Source organism: Hoplias malabaricus, chromosome 1 (assembly GCF_029633855.1).
Source record: "Hoplias malabaricus isolate fHopMal1 chromosome 1, fHopMal1.hap1, whole genome shotgun sequence".
NCBI classification, from domain to species: Eukaryota; Metazoa; Chordata; class Actinopteri; order Characiformes; family Erythrinidae; genus Hoplias; species Hoplias malabaricus.
The window spans coordinates 37,253,206-37,273,262 of NC_089800.1; the positions used below are offsets into that span (position 1 = coordinate 37,253,206).

Below are 20,057 nucleotides of genomic sequence, written 5' to 3' on the forward strand. Positions count from 1 at the left end.
ATAGGTAGTATCACTAGGACAGCTTTTTTACATCTTCGCAATATTGCTAAGATTAGAAATGCCTTATCCCTTCAGGACGCAGAAACATTAGTACATGCCTTTATTACTTCAAGGCTTGACTACTGTAACACACTACTGTCTGGATGCACCAGCAGCAATTTAAGAAAACTTCAACTAGTTCAAAATGCTGCAGCTAGGGTCCTCACTAAAACTAGAAAATTTGAACATATCAGCCCAGTTTTATCATCACTTCATTGGCTGTCTGTTAAATTCCGCATTGACTACAAAATTTTGTTATTAACATATAAAGCTCTACATGGGCTTGCTCCTGAATATCTTCAAGATACAGTTTCCTATTATGAGCCTCCACGTTCACTCAGATCACAGAATACTGGATTTTAAATTGTTCCCAGAATTCAGAAGGCCTCAGCTGGGGGAAGAGCCTTTTCTTATAAAGCCCCCAAACTCTGGAATAATCTTCCAGAAAATGTTCGGGACTCAGACACAGTCGCAATCTTCAAATCTAGGCTAAAAACTCTTTTGTTTAGTTTATCTTTTGGTAGTTAATGCTCCCCATAGATAAAGGCGGCAGATTCGGGGGGTCCATGGACACAGGGAATTATAGTAAACTGAGACGCTGGTGCTGTCGTCCCGCCGCTTCTCGTGATCACTGAGGTTTGTTGACGGTGGAGCGGAGGGATGCCAGTGTTTCAGGATGCTCCCGTGTCTGTGTGTCCTCCTGGTTCTCTCCTTTTAGTTAAAGCTGTCATAGTCAGATCTGCTGGAGTCATTAGCCACACTCTGGAAATTTTCATATTTTCTACTTTACAAACACAAAACAGTTCAAAACTAATTCCATCCCTTTACATCTTTCCGAGTAAACGACTGCCCACCTGTCTGTCTGGACACTGATGGATGACTGTCGAGATCCTCCTCCACGCCTCAGACCAGCTGCCCACGCTCCAGCAACCACCAAGTGCCTTGAAACTGTCCCTATACTGAAGTTCTCACGGACTACTAACTATTATCACCAGTAAATTGACCAGAGGAGGATGGGTCACCCCTTGTGAGCCTTGGTTCCTCCCAAGGTTTCTTCCTCAGCTGGGGGAGTTTTTCCTTGCCACTGTCGCCCCTGGCTTGCTCACTTGAGGGTTTTACATTTGTTTTTACATTTCATGTCAAATCTTTGTCTTACTGGAATTCTGTGAAGCTGCTTTGTGACAACATCAGTTGTGAAGTGCTATATAAATAAATTTGATTTGATTTGATTTGTTACCCAAGTAAGGTTAACCTCCCTATTAAATCTCATAAATCAACAGCTTAATTTACGTGTACTTCTCTCGTGGGCCAGTGAAAAGGTTTCTCTGTCTGCTCTTATAGATTCAGGAGCAGCAAGTATTTTCTTAGACATCAATTTAGCCCGTCAATTAGAGCTCCCTACCATTCCTGTGCACCCCCCCATACGAGTAAACTCTATTAATGGTCAACCCATAGGGGAGGGATGGGTGAGACATCAAACTATTCAGATCTCATTGAAGGTAGGTTTAGTTCCTCAGGAAAAAATACAGTTCCTCTCACTACCTATCCCTCATGATCCTATCATATTAGGCTTCCCCTGGCTCTCGAAACATAACCCCCACATCTGCTGGGCTACCTGGGAACTCACCTCATGGAGTTCTTTCTGTTTTCAACACTCTGTTTACCCCTCCGGTCTTCTTCCATTGAAAGTCCTGAGAAAAAGGTGCCGGTCTCCGACCATGTATTGACTACAGGGCCTTAAATGACATCACAGTGAAGTTGGCCTACCCACTTCCTCTCATGTCTGTCTCTCATGAACAGTTAAAAGGAGTAACTATTTTTACTAAACTTGATTTAAGGAGTGCATACAATCTCATTCGGATTTGAGCTGGAAATGAATGGAAAACTACCTTTATCACCTCCAGGGGGCACTATGAGTACTTGGTTATGCCCTATGGTTTAACTAATAGTCCTTCTGTTTTTCAGGCCTTCATGGATGAGTCTTTTGTGACATGATTGGGAGGAGAGTCCTGGCTTACATTGATGATATTTTAATCTATTCTCATTCCGTCCCAGAACATATTGAACATGTGAAAGCAGTTCTCTCCTGGTTACGCAAACACCACCTGTATGTTGAGACAGAAAAATATGAGTTTCACAAAAATATCATAACCTTCCTGGGAAACACCATAACTCCAGGTTATATAGCTATGAACATTGACAAGGTATCCACTATTACCTCCTGGCCTATACCTACCACTTAGAAGGAGTTACAATGATTTTTAGGCTTCGCTAATTTCTATAGGTGGCTCCCCTCTCAGACCTACTCAAGCAACATTCCAAACAGAAACTTACCAGGACATCTAGCACTGACATGGCATTCGAACATCTGAAGAAGGCATTCTCCTCTGCCCCTATTCTCTGCCAACCTGATCCCGACCTACCATTCGTGCTGGAAGTAGATGCTTCTGAGGTGGGCACAGGAGCCAACCTCTCACAACCGTCAGGTAACCCCCCTAAGTTACATCCCTGTGCTTTCCTTTCTAAGAAACTACTGCCTGTGGAGAGAAACTATGATGTTGGTGACCGAGAACTCTTAGCCATAAAATTGGCTTTGGAACAATGGAGACATTGGCTAGAGGGAGCCCAACATCCGTTCTTTGTTTACACAGACCATAAGAATCTGGAATATCTGAAAGCGGCTTAGAGGTTGAAACCCCGACAAGCCAGATGGGCCCTATTTTTTTTGCACGCTTTAATTTCTCAGTATCTTTTCGTCCAGGCTCTAAGAATCTGAAGGCTGACGCCCTTTCCCGAATTTATGATAAGGGAGTTCCCAACCCTGAACCGGCTCCCATCCTACCAGCCAGGTGTTTCTTAGCCCCTATTAGATGGGGTTTTCAAGAGGAGATCAAGGAGGCTCTACGAGAAGACCCCAGCCCTCCAGACTGCCCTCAAGGTAAACAATATCTTCCTGCCATGCTACAGGGCAACGTGATGCAATGGGCACATACAGCTTTGGGCATAGGTCACCCAGGGGTTACTCGGACCACACAACTAATCACTAGGAAGTTTTGGTGGAAGTTCATGAGAGATGATATTCGGGACTACGTTTTAGCTTGCCCTGTTTGCGCCCAATCTCGCACCCCTCGATCCCTACCAGTAGGAGAGCTTCACTCGTTACCAATTCCTGGTCGACCCTGGACACATCTGGCTATAGACTTCACCACAGATCTTCCCTAGTCTGAAGGTAATACCACTATCATGGTAGTCACTGACCGTTTCTCGTGCCGTCTAATCCCTTTCCCTCATCTACCCACAGCTACAGAAACAGCCGAGGCCATATTTTCCTTAGTTTTCAGAATCTTTGGTCTGCCTGAGGAAATACTATCAGACCGGGGCTCACAGTTTACATCTCGAGTCTGGCAACAGTTTTGTAAGAAATTAGGGATAACCATCACCCAAAATCTAATGGCGAAGTCAAGCGCATTAAGAAGTAAGCCGCTTTCTCCGCCAATATTGCACTTCCCAGAGTGTCTGAAGTAAATACCTCCCATGGGCAGAATATGCTAGAAACTCACTCACTCACACAGCAACTAAACTTACTCCTTTCCAATGTGTATATGGTTACCAACGAGCCTTTTTCCCATGGGACAATGCACCCACGGACATCCCAGCACTGGTTGAGTGGTTTCGCAATAGTGGCAGGACATGGGAGAAAGCCCATGTCCACCTAAGACGAGCATTCCGAACTCGGCAGGACTACGCCAACCATCGCCGTAATCCCACCCTGGTATTCCACCCCGGTCAGCAGGTCTGGTTATCCACATGCCACATGAATCTCAAACTACCTTGTAAGAAACTCAGTCCCCGGTACACTGGCCCTTTCAAGGTACTTCGACGGGTCAACCCTGTGTCCTACCGGCTACAACTACCACCCCGATATAAAATGAATCCTACCTTCCATGTCTCCTTATTGAAACATGTTTTCTACAGTCCTGTTTCTGCAGCTGGAACCGGTCTCCGCCCTCCTCCACCCCTGGAGGTCAGAGGTCAAACCGCATACATAGTGCGGACATTACTGGACTCCCACAGACGAAGTGGACACCTCCTATACCTCATGGACTGGGAGGGTTATGGCCCAGAGGAGCAATGCTGGGTACCTGCTGGGGATATCCTGGACAACTTTCATGCAGATCACCCAGACCGTCCAGCTCCTAGAGCGAGGTAGACCAAGGGGAGGGCATTCCAGGGTGTCTGGAGCTGCCTGTCAGGAGGAGGGTACTGTTATGAACTACTCACGCTCCAACGCTCCTGAGTCCTGAATATTAATCAGTTGCACCTGCACCTCATCAGCCACACCCCGTTTACAGCCTTTAAGTTTCCTCTCTCCTCTCTCTTCCTTGGATTTAGGGCTTATGACAAGAAATGGGGCGGGGAAAAGCCTGCGTGCAGCAAGCGATTAAGAAATCCCTGCCAGATGCATTTTTAGGTTCCAAAAAGGGTACTTGTCTGGGGAAAGAGGACGTTTGGTCACCAGCAAAAGGTTCTAACAGTTGATGTAGTGGCACCATCTTAAGTTCTCTCTGTGAAATACGGCTGAACTAACAATTCCTACTCACGCATGCACATTTCAACATTAGGTGTTAGTTAGTCAATGCCTCTTCTAAGCTTGGAAAAACAATTGTTGCTCGTATGTGGCTGAAGTTTAGCTTGTCATTTGTAACTCAAGGTGTTTAGTTTTGTAGTACTTTTGTTTACTTTCATGCAGTTAGCCTGCTCCCAAATTTGGAGATATTTCCAACTTAAGTAATATGATTAAGCAAAATTAAGACAATATTATCCATCTACACCCTCAGTAAAAAAGGTGCAGTAGAGGAACATAATTGGTCACTAAAGGTACAAACGGTGTAAATATACCTTTAAAGGCACAACAGTTGGAGAAGTCCAGTTGTTAAAAAGTAAAAAAAAAAAAACATAATATAAGTCCTGGAGATGAAATGGGATTTAAAATCTATAATTATTATAGAATAAGGTCCAATCATGTTCTATGATACAGTTTTGAGTGTGCAAAGTGAACTAGCAAGTGATTAGGAAACATTATCTGTAGTTTATTAAAAGTGTTGATTTTTTTTCAAGCCTTATTTGGAAATTTTGCCTTATTTGGAAATTTTGTTGTATGAAATTTGCTTATCTTTTGCCTTGGTAGAAGTTAACCCTTGTGCTTTGGACTTCACCTATGTACTCTATGGTCTGTCTTGTACTCAGCCGTTCACATTACCCTCATAGTATTGATATCCTGTGCACAATGTCAATCACATGCCTGGATTTGGATCTAGGACACATGAGGTTTTGCACTTATTTGCTTGTCTAAAGATTATTAATGATAAGTCTATTCATTGCACCCATGCTCGAGATCATTTGTCCATTATTGTTCATAGACACTTGGGTTAGACTGTACAAACCCTTGCACTGGAACCCCTGTTTTAATCATAAATTATAATTCTGGCTTATTTTTTAGGGTTTTCTTCATTTTCACTGCATTTGGCAGGTTTCTTATTATATTTACTTGAGCCAAATATTAGATGTCCTCTTTTGCAAATAACTAACGGGTATGTTTTTTTTTTAGATAGTTATTAAATGAAATAATATTAAATTAATTACAATTATAAAAAAAAAACTAAACTGGTGTTGATCAAAGAACCACATGGATGTGAACAATGGGATGTCATACAAGAAGGCATGATTATAAGTCATTCAAAGATTAGGGGAAATAAGACAAGACAACTTTTAAAAAATTTTCCTTGACACAAGCCTGTCAAATCGTGAGCAGCATCGAGCAAAGTCAGCTCTGTGCTTCTGATTATTCTGATGAGTTTATCGCACCATATTTAGCATTGTTTTGGCAAAATGCTATTTTTTTAACTTTGAAAAATTGTTAAGTTTGGGGATCAAATGACAGAAAGTCTATTCTCTGTAGAAGGGAATGTGGGCTATATCATCATTGGAAATGCCTCTGAGGTACCTTTAAAACTGGTTTAAAGACACAAAAATGCTAGGATGAAATCTACATTTTCTGAAAATCACTGGAATAAGGCATACACGGGGTTATATGGCCCTCTAACCACAAAAGAAATTAAACCATCTAAATTGTGTAGAACTGGAACATTAACAGCATTATTCATCTAGAATCATTAATAAAACATTGTTACATATAATTGTTAGATAAAACATTTAATGGGAACACTTGGTATCTAATTCTGTGACCTTGAAAAATTGTTCTAGACACTACTGGCCTTGACAGAAACCAAGAAGCTGTGCATCAGTGACCCTTGCTCTCTCCTTTTTTCTCAACAGCTTGTGAGCACTGGAACTATCAATAGAGATTGGTTCAATGGCACAGTGCCTATTGACAGCACTGTGGGAAACAGTACCACCATTACGTTAATCTATCAAAGAAGTACCCCCACAGTGTACATAAAGGCACCAAGTGGTTCAGTGTATGGTCAGTCTGATATCACCGATAATGCAGCTACAAAGACAGTCACTTTTAAACTTTCCTGGAACTGCAGAGGTATGACAACATTTATGACAATTCAACATTTGAATTTCTTCAGCTAATGCTTTTATATTTGAATTATAAGCAACAAAAACACTGACTTGAAATACTGGTGAACATCCTGTCTACTTGTACTGTATGAAAATAGGTGTAAAATAAAATACAAAATATAGATACAATGTGGTGAAAAAATAAATATGCTATTTTGGAACTTTAATCTATAACAACTCCTTTATTAATGGAAAATGTTATCCATTATCGGGCTCTGTTTGAAACAAATGAATTACATTAATTAAACTCAACACAACCAGGATTAATTAATGCTAACCCTGATTAATGTAATAATTTGATGAATAGAACTTCTTGACTAATATAAAGTAGGCTAAATGCTCCCAATATGCAATAATTAATGCAGCAGGACATTCTACAAAATATTTCCAGACCTGCCAACATTTATTTTAAGAGCAACACATCCAAACAGTTACAAAAATCTTAGATACGCATCTAACTAGCTGCAAAAGGAACACATCTGGCTTAAACTATCAATGCATTCCACAATAAGATTATTGGCCAAAAATAGTGGTGGTGGTGGTGGTGTAATGCTTTAATATTTCCAGGTGGAGTGTTGAACATGATAATCAGATTTATTATATATTTTGTTTTTGAGACATTTGTGTGTAAAGTGATCCCTCATTTGTCACGGGGGATGTGTTCCAAGAACACCCGCGAAAAACGAATTTTATGAAACGAAAGTAGAGAAAAGATATTTTTTAATGTATTTAACGAGTATTTGGACTTTTAAAACCCTCCCTGTACTGTTAACAACCCACCCTTTGCATTAAAAAGTCATTCTATAACGTTTATCAGCTGGAACTGCATGTGATATCCTACCCGTTTCTTTAATAGAGTAATTCCTAAACTGTGATTTAGCGTAAGTAAATTTCGCACGGATGTGGACAGGAACAATAGAGAGACAAAAAGGTGCAGATGAAATCATTAATCTATGCACCAATCACATTCGTCGTCTCTCCAATTGCCCCAATCACAGTTCATCTTACAACGCACCATGTCAGCAAGAAGTTACTGTGCAGTAAAATGCATGTCTTCTGCTACCAAGAGGACGCACAGGGTCTACTACATTATTCAAATTAATAACATATAGAATAATAAATGAACTAAAAAGAAGAGGAAAAGGATTTGAAAATGAAATCATAAAGATTTGTGCACTCTTCTTTGCTGACAATGGGCTAATAATAGCTAAAAAAAATAGAATAATTTTATGAAATTTTAATGAATTTAATGAAATATTTTGGCTATTCATCTTTCACGGTTTTCCTACATTTTCCCTCAATATCCATGATATAGCAGCCATAAGCCCCCTTGAAAAAACCCGCAAAGTAGCGAATCCGCGAAAGATGAACCGCAAAGTAGCGAGGGATTACTGTAATGCTTTTTTTAAACTCGTTTCTATTTTTTTCCCCCAATACATTTTGATTTAAGTGTACTCTTCCTGTTTTCCATTTTGAAAATGTTACCTTAACTATTACCTTAATAGTAAAGTCAAGCAGCCCGTGATGATGTACCTCCAATCACAGTTAAGACTGGTATAAAAAATCCTACTAACGATGGAAGTGAACCCATGGTAGTTTTTGAAGTCAGTCAGAGTTACATGCTTGTGCTGGGGGCGAATGTCTTGGCCATCCTGCAGTCAGACACAAGGAATAAAGAAATTTTACATTTTATCGATAATGGAGCAGGTACCAAACTTTAATTTATTTTCTTCATTACAATAAAAACTTGGAAAGGTACACTAATTTATTAACTACAATGTTAGTTTAATAGAACGCATGTTTTACAGAGCTGATGAATTTAAAGACGATGGTATTTATTCTAGATATTTTACAAAATTAATGAGTGGAAAATACATGTCTGAAGGTGTAGGTGATGCAACAAAATGGAGCCATAAAAATTTTGCCGAACACACTCAGTAGTGCTCTATATGTCCCTGGATATATTGTGAATGGTAAGGATACTTCAATTGCTATAAATATTATCCATGCTTATATGTGTTCATACAGATGTGGACAATTTATTGGTACCCTTACAGCTCATTGAAACTAAGTTTAATTCCTCCCATGGGAGCAGACCAGTGGCGGATGCTGGTCTTTCAAGGAGGGAAAGCTCAATTTCGGCCTACATCATAAAATGTGTCGGTTTATTTATACGTAGATACTACCCTCTGTTCCTTTTCAAGAAAATGATCTGTGACCCTGTTGTAACAACAAGGCATCTTTTCCAGGGACTTGACTAGTGTCCTCTCAATGGCCAGCAGAGCTAGGCTGCTTAAACGGCCTTGGCCCATGTGAAGAGCACTGGTCAGAAACTGATAGAAATCAGAAAGATTAATAGAAGTCAGTCTCCAAACCCAAGCAGCTACAAAAAAAAACCCACGAGAAATAGAAGCTTGATTTGTCACTAGTTGTTTTTAACAAAGAAATGCCGCTAAGAGTTTTAAGAAAGTCTGGTTCAACTCAGAACAGAATGAAAATGTAATGCTACACCAAACGATCGCTGATTCGCTTATTTCACTGTCAATCAAAAAGGTATTCAGCCTCAGACAGATCATCCAATCATCAGGCAGAAGCTGAGCGTCCGGGCCAGCCCACTGCCCCATAGACCCCCAGAGACACTGAACGTCCGATGGCCAGGACAAAGCCCAGCATTTATCCAATGACTCGTCTCGTTTCGCTGCACTTCACTGCTTCGCTATTGAACTCTGTGGACGCTCAGAGTCCACACTGTTTAAAGCACTGTGAAGCTGAAGGAATGATTGAGAGGAAAGCCGCATCTTTACCAGTGATAAGAAGCAGATTCTGAACAAAAGTTGAGCTCGTTGTAGTGCATATTTATTCAATGACATGTACACACAACAGCGGAGGTGTCAAGTAACGAAGTACAAATACTTCGTTACCTTACTTAAGTAGAAATTTTGGTGATCTATAAGTAATTATTTTTCAGCTGACTTTTTACTTCTACTCCTTACATTTTCATGCAATTATCTGTACTTTCTACTCCTTACATTTTAAAAATAGCCTCGTTACTCTTATTTAAAGAAAAAAAAATTAATTTGATTATGGTTGTATGAGAAATATAAACATATAACATTCTGACACCCTGTTGGTTTGTAAGCGACCCATCGCACCTGCACAAGTCACGTCACACTCCAACAAGGACATAGCAGACGTATGTAGCCTAGTATGGAGATGTCAGTGGCAGAGACTCAAGAGAACTCAAGCGAAATGGCCCAACTAAACACCAGCGAGGAGGTTGGTAGCCAGGAAGACCAGCCAACCCATATACATCCCTGGCCGTACCTGGAAGAAATTTTCGAAATGATTGGATGCAAAAAATTGTAGTAGCCCAGTGACGTACTAATGGTAAATTTGCAAAGTTTGCTATGGCTAGGTAAATGGTTTGCTGGCAGGCAGTAGGCTATGATTGAATGTTGCAAGTTTGTTTGATGGGCTCTGTGTGAGATTTGAAATTCGACTTTAGCCAAAAGTTATCTAAGCTTATATCATTGCTATATGAAATATTTGTTAAATGTTAAATTTGTTAAATATACAAGTTAAATGTGCAAAGCTATAGTCGACAGTTGGTTGATAAAGCATGTACTAAGGATAAGCGTGATCCTGCCCAACTACCAACTATCACCCAAATGCAATTTAAAATGAATTCAAGTCGGACTATCTCATCAATAATGCTACTTTTCAGCCATGCCAGCAGCTGCTTGTGTATGGAAGCAAATCTGTCTCATCAGATTTTGAACTGAATTATGTTGCTTTTGAATTTATGTCTTCAGATATCCACCTCTGAATATGGATATTATGCATCTGAATATAATTGCTCTTGAATTGAACTCGTGAAGGTTGAAAACAGCTTCCGGGTGTCAGTAGCATTGTTGATTTTGTCTTGGTAGAATTTCTTTTTTGCAATGGTGACATTTGTTGAGAAGGCTGAGAGCAGGGATTGTAGTTGTGTCAGGTGTGATGGGTCTTTTGTTTTTCGCCATCTCCTCTCAGCAGCTCTGAGGTTAGTGCGCATTGATCGAAGGGAGTCAGTAAGCCACGGGTGGGGCTGCATGGGTCTTGCGGGTCTGGTAGTCAGAGGGCACAGGCGATCTAAGCAGGAGCTCAGTGTTGTGCAGAGTGACTCTGTGGCGTCATTGGCCTCAAGAGATGAGAAGGTGCTGGGGGGTGGGAGAGCAGAAGTCACAAGGGCAGAGAAGTGGGTGGGAGATAGGTTGCGGAGATTGCACCGGAAGGGGACAGGGGGAGCGGACACAGTGGGTTGCTGAAGGAGACAAGCATTTAGCTGAATAAAGTAATGGTCAGAGAGATGTAGAGGAGTAACATTTACAGAGTTAATTAGGCAGTGTTTGGTGAGAATGAGATCAAGTGCATTACCTGCTTTGTGAGTTGAGGGGGTGCATACCTGCTGTAGCTCAAAGGAGTGGGTCAGAGAGAAGAAGTCAGCAGCAGCCGTCAAGGTGGATGTTCATGTCACAGAGAATGAGCATGGGACAGTCATGTTCAGGGATGGATGAAAGCAGAGTGTCTAGTTCTTCTAGGAAATCACCCAGTTGCCCTGGGGGACGGTATACAACGACCACATCCATTTTTACTGGTGCAGTCATCAGGATGGCATGGAATTCGAAGGAGCTGTATGAGACTGATGATTCGAACTGGGTATATTTCCATGTGTTGGAAATCAACAGCCCCGTACCACCACCTCTTTTACCAGGCCGTGGTGTATGGGAGAATCTGTAGTTGATGGAGAGAGCAGTGGGGGTAGCGCTGTTTTCCGGTTTGATCCAAGTCTCAGTGAGGGCTAGGATGTCTAGTGAAAGATGGTTTGCATAGGCGGAGATGAAGTCTGCTTTGTTTACTGCAGACTGACAGTTCCATAGACCTATTGAGAAGGAATTGGTTATGGGAGTGGATGTGTGATATAGAGAGCGAAGGTTATCAAGGTTTCGTTTCCGTCTGTGGAAGTAGAAGCGCCTGCGAGTTCCAGAGAGAGAAGAGATGGGGTAGGGACACATTGTGGAAGGAGGAAAATTAGGTTTAGTTTGTTTGTTTGGTGGCCTCGCTTGGGGGACACGATTGGGAGACACGTTATGTCTTCACACCAGAAAGGCTGAACACAAAGGCTGACGCTTCAGAGGGGTCATTCATTTTTTGTAATGGAGATCTCACACAGCTGTCCTGTGTTGGTGATTGATTGTCCCAGCTGAGACTGCCCACTGACAGTTTGGTAGAGAACAAAAGGCCTGAGGGAGTGGTCACAGCTGAAACTCCCTCGAGCTGATTGTTTCCCTAATTGAATCAGTAGTGGTACTTAACACCTTTAGAATGGGTTTCAGTTGATACTTGCAGTCAGGTGACTGGAGCCACAGCACAGGAAGTCCACAAGATCAGTTGAGTTGGTAAATAAATACAGAATGCACAAGCATGCACTTACTCAGGTTCTTCTTCTGTGTCTGCAGTGCATGACATGAGCATGACATTTATTACAGCAGAAATCTTAGATAGTCTGAGCTTGTGGTTTGAGAAAAATATGAATCTCAATCTGTGCCTGTGCATTATTTTTTTCCACAGAAGAAACACCCCACTTTTCTAGAGAGGTACACGCAACTTACTTCAGCAGCCCTTAAAAAGAAGTCATCCACTGAAAGTTCTTTGGCCCCACCCTCCAAACAAACCAAGCTGTGGGAGACTCGAAGAGTGTCCCAGGCAAGTGTAGATAAAGTCATCCTCAAATTCATTTTCCAAGGTTTGCACTCAGCACACATTGTTCAGCAACAGGGCTTCATTGATCTTGTGCAACATCTTCAGCTAAATACAAATGTCATGACACGCAATGTTGTAAACGAAATCACAAAGCACTCTGTTGAAATGAAAAGAAAACTGAAAGCTGCCCTTAGTGAAATTCAGTTCCTAAGAGACTGCTGGACGGCACACCCTCGCAGTTTCATTGGTGTCACTGCACACTGGTTTAACCCCCAGACTATGCAGAGATCCTGTGCTGCACTGGCATGCAAGCAACTTAAAGGGTCACATACCTTTTCTGCCCTGGCTGGTGCCCTAAATGATATTCACACAGAATTCAATATCAGAGAAAAGATTGTTCGCACTACAACTGACAATGGATCAAACTTCCTAAAAGCCTTGAGAGTTTATGGGCAGACTGATGAGAACAACAATCCTGAACCTGTAGGAGAGGGTTATGGAGAAGAGGATGATGGTGTCCAAGATGATGAATATGATGAACAAGAGGAAAGCGTTGAGGGTGTTGAATTTGTTGATGCCGGAGCCCTGTTGGATGAAGATGACTACTTGAAATACCAGCTACCCAAGCACCATCGCTGCGCCTGCCACCTCCTCAATTTAGTGTCTACAGCCGATGCTTCAAAAGCCGAGGTCAACCCATTGTACAAGCACGTGTCAAGGTCCACATTTGCCAAATGCTCTAGCCTGTGGAACAAAAGTTAAAGATCAACCACCGCATCTGAAGTAATCGAAGACCACTGCAAACTCCAACTTGTAAGGCCTGTAGCTACAAGGTGGAATTCACTCTTCTCAGCTGTAGAAAGAATAGTGAGAATAACGAGAGAACAAGGAGAAGGAGCCCTTGCAGCTGTCTGCAGTGAACTAGATACACCTAAGTAAGTGTTTGTTTTTCTGTCTTTCAGTTAATTAAGTGTTTAACAATAGGTTAAGTCAGTTTTATACTTTGAATGCTGTAGCACACGTTTACACTATGCCAATATGCAGTCCCTATATTTACTATGGATGTGATTTGTAGCAACACTAGTATCTACACTTCTTCCTGAGTAATGAATGTGAATACTTTTGACACCTTTGCACAACAGTATATATTTGATCACTTATTTTTTGACATTTTAGGGGAAGCTGGGCTTCCCTTGCAGTCTTAGAGCAATCGCCTCTGGAGCAGACATATTTGGGTCAAATCTGTCGGTTTTGGCCCTTAGGTACTGGAAAATATTGTGTGGTCCATCTGTCATAAACCAGACTTGACTTGGATTTAGCATGTGTTGTTTGGGCCAGAAGTGGGACAAATCGAGGTTTTTGTCCCACAATGCTTAGATGAGACAAAACTTACTTAAGGATTTACTTCAAGCTTTAGTAGTATTGAACAATAAGGCTTAAAATCGAGAGTTGATTAGCTTTAAACATTAACAGCTTATTTCACTCTTGACTTTTGCCCTAGAATCTAAGAAGAATCCCACATGGATATGTTGTCATCACTGAAGGGGCTCTTTTAAAAAAAAATTTAAAAAGTCATGAAATGGGGCCCTGAACTGCAGGGCAAGTTATTACAAATGTGGCCAGACTCTAAAAGTCACTCAGATTTCTTTAGCCTGCTTTGATTTAAACTACTGAGAAAAAATGATTACACAAACCAAATGAAGCGAGCTAATGATTTTTATTTTACTTAAAAATTTTACTTTTATTTTATTTTTACTGCATCTGATGTATTCTCTGTACGCTTGTATATCTGTTTAATTGGAGTGTTTAGTGTAACTACAACCACATTCCAAAGAAGTTGGGATGTTGTGTAAAAAACAAATAAAATCAGAATTTCTATATTCAGTTGAATAGACTACAAAGACAAAATATTTAATGTTCAAACAGATAAATTGTATTTTTTTTTCAAGTATTCACTCATTTTGAATTTGAGGCCTGCAACACATTCCAAAAGAGTCAGGACAGAGGCATGTTTACCACTGTGTTACATCACCTTTCCGCTTAACAACACTCAATAAGCATTTGGGAACTGAGGACACTAGTTGTTGAAACTTTTTAGGTGGAATTCTTTCGCATTCTTGCTTGATGTAAAACTTCAGTTGCTCAACAGTCCGGGGTCTCCGTATTTTGCGCTTCATAATAAGGTGCACATTTTCAATGGGAGAGAGGTCTGGACTGCAGGCAGGCCAGTCTAGTACCCACACTCTTTTACTACGAAGCTATGCTGTTGTAACATGTGCAGAATGTGACTTGGCGTTGTCTTGCTGAAATAAGCAGGGACATGCCTGAAAAAGACGTTGCTTGGATGGCAGCATATGTTGCTCTAAAACCTGCATGTACCTTTCAGCATTAATCAGATATGCTGGCTTTTGAACTTTGCTCTGATAACAATCCAGACAGTCTTTTTCCTCTTTGGCCCGGAGGACACGACGTCCATGATTTCCAAAAACAATTTGAAATGATGACTCCTCAGACCACAGGACACTTTTCCACTTTGTGTCAGTCCATCTCAGATGAGCTTGGGCCCACAGAAGCTGGCGGAATTTCTGAATGTGGTTGATATATGGCTTTAGCTTTGCATGTTAGAGTTTTAACTTACACTTGTAGATGGAGCAATGAACTGAATTCACTGACAGTGATTTTCTGTGTGTTCCTGAGCCCATGTGGTAATACCATTACAGAATTATGTCAGTTTTTAATTGAAGGTCACGGGCACTCAATATTGGTATTCAGCCTTGCCACTCACTTGCAGAGATTTCTCCAGATTCTCTGAATCTTTGGAAGATATTATGGACTAAAGATGATCCCTAAATTCCTTGCAACTGTATGTTGAGAATCGTTGTTCTTAAACTGTTGAACGATTGGCTCACGCAGTTGTTCACAAAATGGTGAACCTCGCCCCATCCTTTCTTGTGAATGACTGAGTCCTTCGGGGATGCTCCCTTTACACCCAATCATGACACTCACCTGTTTCCAATCAAGCCGTTCAATGTGGAATGTTCCATATGTGCTTTTTGAGCATTTTTCAACTATTCCCAGTCTCTTGTTGCCCCTGTCCCAACTCTTTTGGAACATGTTGGAACATGTTGCAGGCCTCAAATTCAAAATGAGTGAATATTTGCAAAAAACAATAAAGTTTATCTGTTTGAACATTAAATATCCTGTCTTTGTAGTGTATTCAGTTGAATATAGGTTGAAAAGAATTTGCAAATCATTGTGTCTGTTTTACACAGCTTCTTAGAAATTGGGTTGTATTTAGTCATGCTATCTTATGTTACACCAGGGAATTAGGCAAAATCATGCATTGGGTTACATTAGAAATTTCACATTAAACTGTTTGTTCCCATCCTAATAAGTGCATATTGCCACCTACAAACAATTTAGCTGACCCCCTTACATTTTTCATTACAAGATCATTAATGGCTCACATGTTTTCTCAAATTACAATTTTATGTACAATCTTTTAAATGTAGCATTGTGATGGCCATTTTGCTGTTTTCAGGTGAAGCGGTGCCAAACCCTCCAAAGCCTCCAGTCAGTTTGCAATCAACAGACTTCGGGAGCTTCACTAGAACAGCCACTGGAGAGAGCTTTGTGGTGAGTGTGTCCCCAGGAATACCCTCACCAAACTTTCCTCCCAACAAGATCACAGATCTGAGAGCTGAAATCCAGGAGGACACCCTGCTACTCAACTAGACAGCTCTGGGGAGGACTATGATCAAGGAACAGGTAAATAATAAAATTTATATTTACATGACCAATTGCTCCACCCATTACTTTTTACAACAGATGTTAATCAGCTTTGCATATCAGCTTTGTATAAACCCAGCCAGACAATAGATACATAACGAAAAAAAATTGGCTCACTGCTTAAAACAAAACAAGACACATCCAACGCTTGCAGTAAAATAATAATAATAAAAAATCAAAAGCAAAATTCACAGCTATGTTCAACAGTGAAAGTAAACATATTACCCCCACACTCTATTCCAGGGGTCATCAGAGGTATCCATCATGCAAATTGTCTATTGTACAAATCTTTGTAGGCACTCTCATTATCTGGTGTTGCTTTTGTTCAGGTGGAGGCTGAGCAACATTACATGGCAACAAAATATAGCTAGTTGAGAGCCTGTGTACTGAATAAACAGAATATGACATGAATGGATTATTACATCCCTGATGTAAAATATTCCAAGTCGATAATGCCAAGACTCATCTGGGTCAAATTGTGAAAAAAAAGTAACAATTTTCATACATGTACTGGCCACCACCAAGTCCTCACCATAAACCAAGTGCAAATCTTTTAGAATATGGTTGAGAAAAAATGTGTTGACTCTACCATGCCAAAAAACAAATCTCCCATAGTCAGTAATGTAGTCCTTAACAATATTTACAGAAGAATGTGAAATGTCAGAATAATACTAGAGTCAATTTAATTTATTTAAACTTTTATTTCTTTCATAAAAGACAATGTCTGGAATTTTGGAATCTATATAAAGATATAAAGGCACAGACAATGTGTTATGTGTAAATTTCTGACCCACTGGCATTTTGACATGAGATAAAAATCTGTACTAAACATTTGTTGGCATGTCGGGGCTAAGGTAGAGACAAGGGAGGAGACAAAACAGATCCATGTGACGAAAAACACATGACAGACAAGGGAAACATGGAACAGGGCATAAAGCGTAACACATATCTAGATGTAGATATTTATATGGAAATACACTGCTAAAAATAAATAAATAAATAAAGGGAACACTTAAACAACACAATGTAACGCCAAATCAATCACACTTCTGTGAAATTAACCAGTCCAGATAGGAAGCAACACAGATTGTGAATCAGTTTCACCTGCTGTTATGCAAATGGAACAGACAACAGGTAGAAATGAGAGGCAATTAGCAAGACAACCCCTATAAAGGAGGTTCAGACAGCATTGCAAGCTTCATTAGCTAACTCATTTTGTAGCTCATTAGTTAACTCATTTTTTAACTGCCTTACAAAAAGAAAATTACAAAGCAGTGTGGTATTACTAAAGTGGTAGTTTACTACATAGCAAAAGGGTATCCTCCCCATCTCAACAGTAGAGAAAAAGGGATCCTTGACCCATAATACCAAGTGTCCCGTCGCAATTTCTTTGCACGAGAAGAGCTGTACATTTAAGTCAGACAGACCCTTTCCAAATGGCTCGCGAGTGTAAAACATTTTGCCTTGACAACAGATATATGGTCACAATGAGCACGTGACAGGTATGACAGAGTCTGGAGATGCCGTGGAGAACATTCTGCTGCCTGCAACATCCTCCAGCATGACAGGTTTGGCAGTGGGTCAGTAATGGTGTGGGGAGGCATTTATTTGGAGGGGTACACAGCCCTCCATGTACTAGCCAGTGGTACCCTGACTGCCATTAGGTACCGAAATGAGAACCTCAGACCCATTGTGAGATTATATGCTGGTGCAGTGGGCCCTGAGTTTGAGTATGATTCCAAATCCAGACCTCCATAGGATAATAATTTAGATTTACATTAATCATTTTTGTTATTTTGTTTTCATTGCATTCCACTATGTAATGAATAAAAATTTTCAACTGGAATATTTCATACATTGAAATCTAGGATGTCTTTAGTGAGTATTGTGAGAGTTTCCTTTAAAATGTTTTGTAACAAGTAATTAACACATCAACATCTTACCTGCCACCTGGAGAACTACTATATAAATACATACTCCCAATAATTCAATGTCTAAATAACTGTATCAGTGTCAATACAAAATGCATCCTCAAAAGAAGCTGGAGACACCGCACCCTGTAAGCAGCAACCTTAAACATTTAATACTCAGCACCAGCTAAATATTTTGAAAACATGTTAAATAATTCAATGTTTAAAAGTCTGCATGTCTCCAATTTTTAGAAGAAAAATAAGAGCTCCTTGGAAGTCCTCAAGAAGATATGGTCAAAGAGAGGGCTCACAGAAATATTCAGTTCACATTCATAATATTAATTAGTTATGTCAATAAAACATTTGTAACATTGTGATAAGTAAATAAATAAAACAAACCGGTTATCACAGTACAAATATTCAAATCCACTGCATTTTAGAACTTTTTAGAAGCATCCTGTTGAGTATGAGAAAAGTCAAAAATGCAGTGAGGAGAGTTCAACAGACAATGTGAGCTCTAACTCAAGCAGACAGACTTCACTGACTCAGCTTAACGATATTTTTTGTATAATTGTTTGTGAGCACACACTCTTTTCTGCACTTTTGTGTTATAGATATTTATGATACATTAACTATTGTATACTTGGTAAGTTATGGTTCATTACAAAATGTTGTTTCTTCTGAATGTTTGATAATGATATATTTGTACTTAAATGAATCTCTATTTAATATAATTTATAACTTTCATTATATTCATTTATAACTTTCATTACATCATGGTTAGATTACTGTAATTCTCCATTTTATGGCTTGCCTTCTAATACAGTCCACCCTCTTCAGTATAGGGGTGGACGATATAGCAAAAAAACCTTGTCGCTCCAGGTGTGGAAGTGATTTGAATTTATCCAAGCTAGTAGACATGGTACAGGTGGCCTCCGCAAGTGTTCTTCAGGAATGTCCAAAGACCCAGAGTAAGGAAAATTATAAACTTTCTGTTTCTGCAGTAAAATTATCTATGGTTAATGGCAACATCCTACACTACAAATTTTCTTTTACCTTCCTTGACAAACTAATCTCATGCAGCTCTCCAAATTGCCTTTTACCCTCACCAAACAGGCTTTTTAAAATTTTTTTATTCTAATTTACCCAGGTTAATTCTGATCTTTACTCTTCTCTCTAACCCAGTACCATTCCCCTTTAAGGTCAGACGTGTTAAAAGGCTGAAGCTTCACCCTGATTGGCTGTAAAGTAAGGCAGCCGCCCTCACAGCCTCTTCTGTGTTTAAATGATCTCAGTGGGGGAAAGTGTAGCCAGTGAAGGAAATCTGAACTTTGAAAACATATTTACTGTTTTGATTGTTGTGCCCAAATAAAACTGTCTGCTCCTTCTCTCACGCTGCATGTGTCATGATTCTACTGAATTCCCAACTTCTTGGGGGAGCATCGCTGTAATTCTGCCCTGATTGGTCTACAGACTTGATTTACGTATTGTTGGAAAGCTGAGAGCCTACAGCGGAGATTCACTGGGATAAAAAAAAATTTATTATTGTATTTTATGTTTTTGCAAGTACTCTTTTCAAAAACATCAGAGATACTAACAAATGGATTAACGCAAACTAAGGTAAGAGCTGGTATGCCTTGTTTGTATGTAAATAGCTTCTGGGCTCTTCTGGGTTCGTAACACAACAGTTTTGTTTCTTGTGAAGAAGAGAGATGTTTGGAATAACATCAGACCATTTTGACCATTTTGGCCACTTTGGTTTGCAGAAATCCAAACATACTGAGGTCAACTTTTTGGGGCATTTTTTTTCGTTCATGGCTTCCCGCTTATGAAAAGGAGAGGGAAATAAATCCAAGACACAATGGTTTGCTATTATGTGGGGGGGGCAAGGGAGATTAAATCTTCCCAAAAAAAAAAACTTGGCTCATGTGAACCTAAAATTGCAGCGGATTGAATTTGCATTGTAGCACGATTTAATTAGCTCCCTGT

The 20,057-nt window shown here is 40.1% G+C and overlaps 1 pseudogene; it reads left to right on the forward strand.

Moving 5' to 3' along the window:
* LOC136663947 (calcium-activated chloride channel regulator 4A-like) overlaps window positions 1-16,498 on the forward strand; it is a 28,366-nt pseudogene extending 11,868 nt beyond the window's left edge.
* The last annotated feature ends 3,559 nt before the right edge of the window (window positions 16,499-20,057 follow it).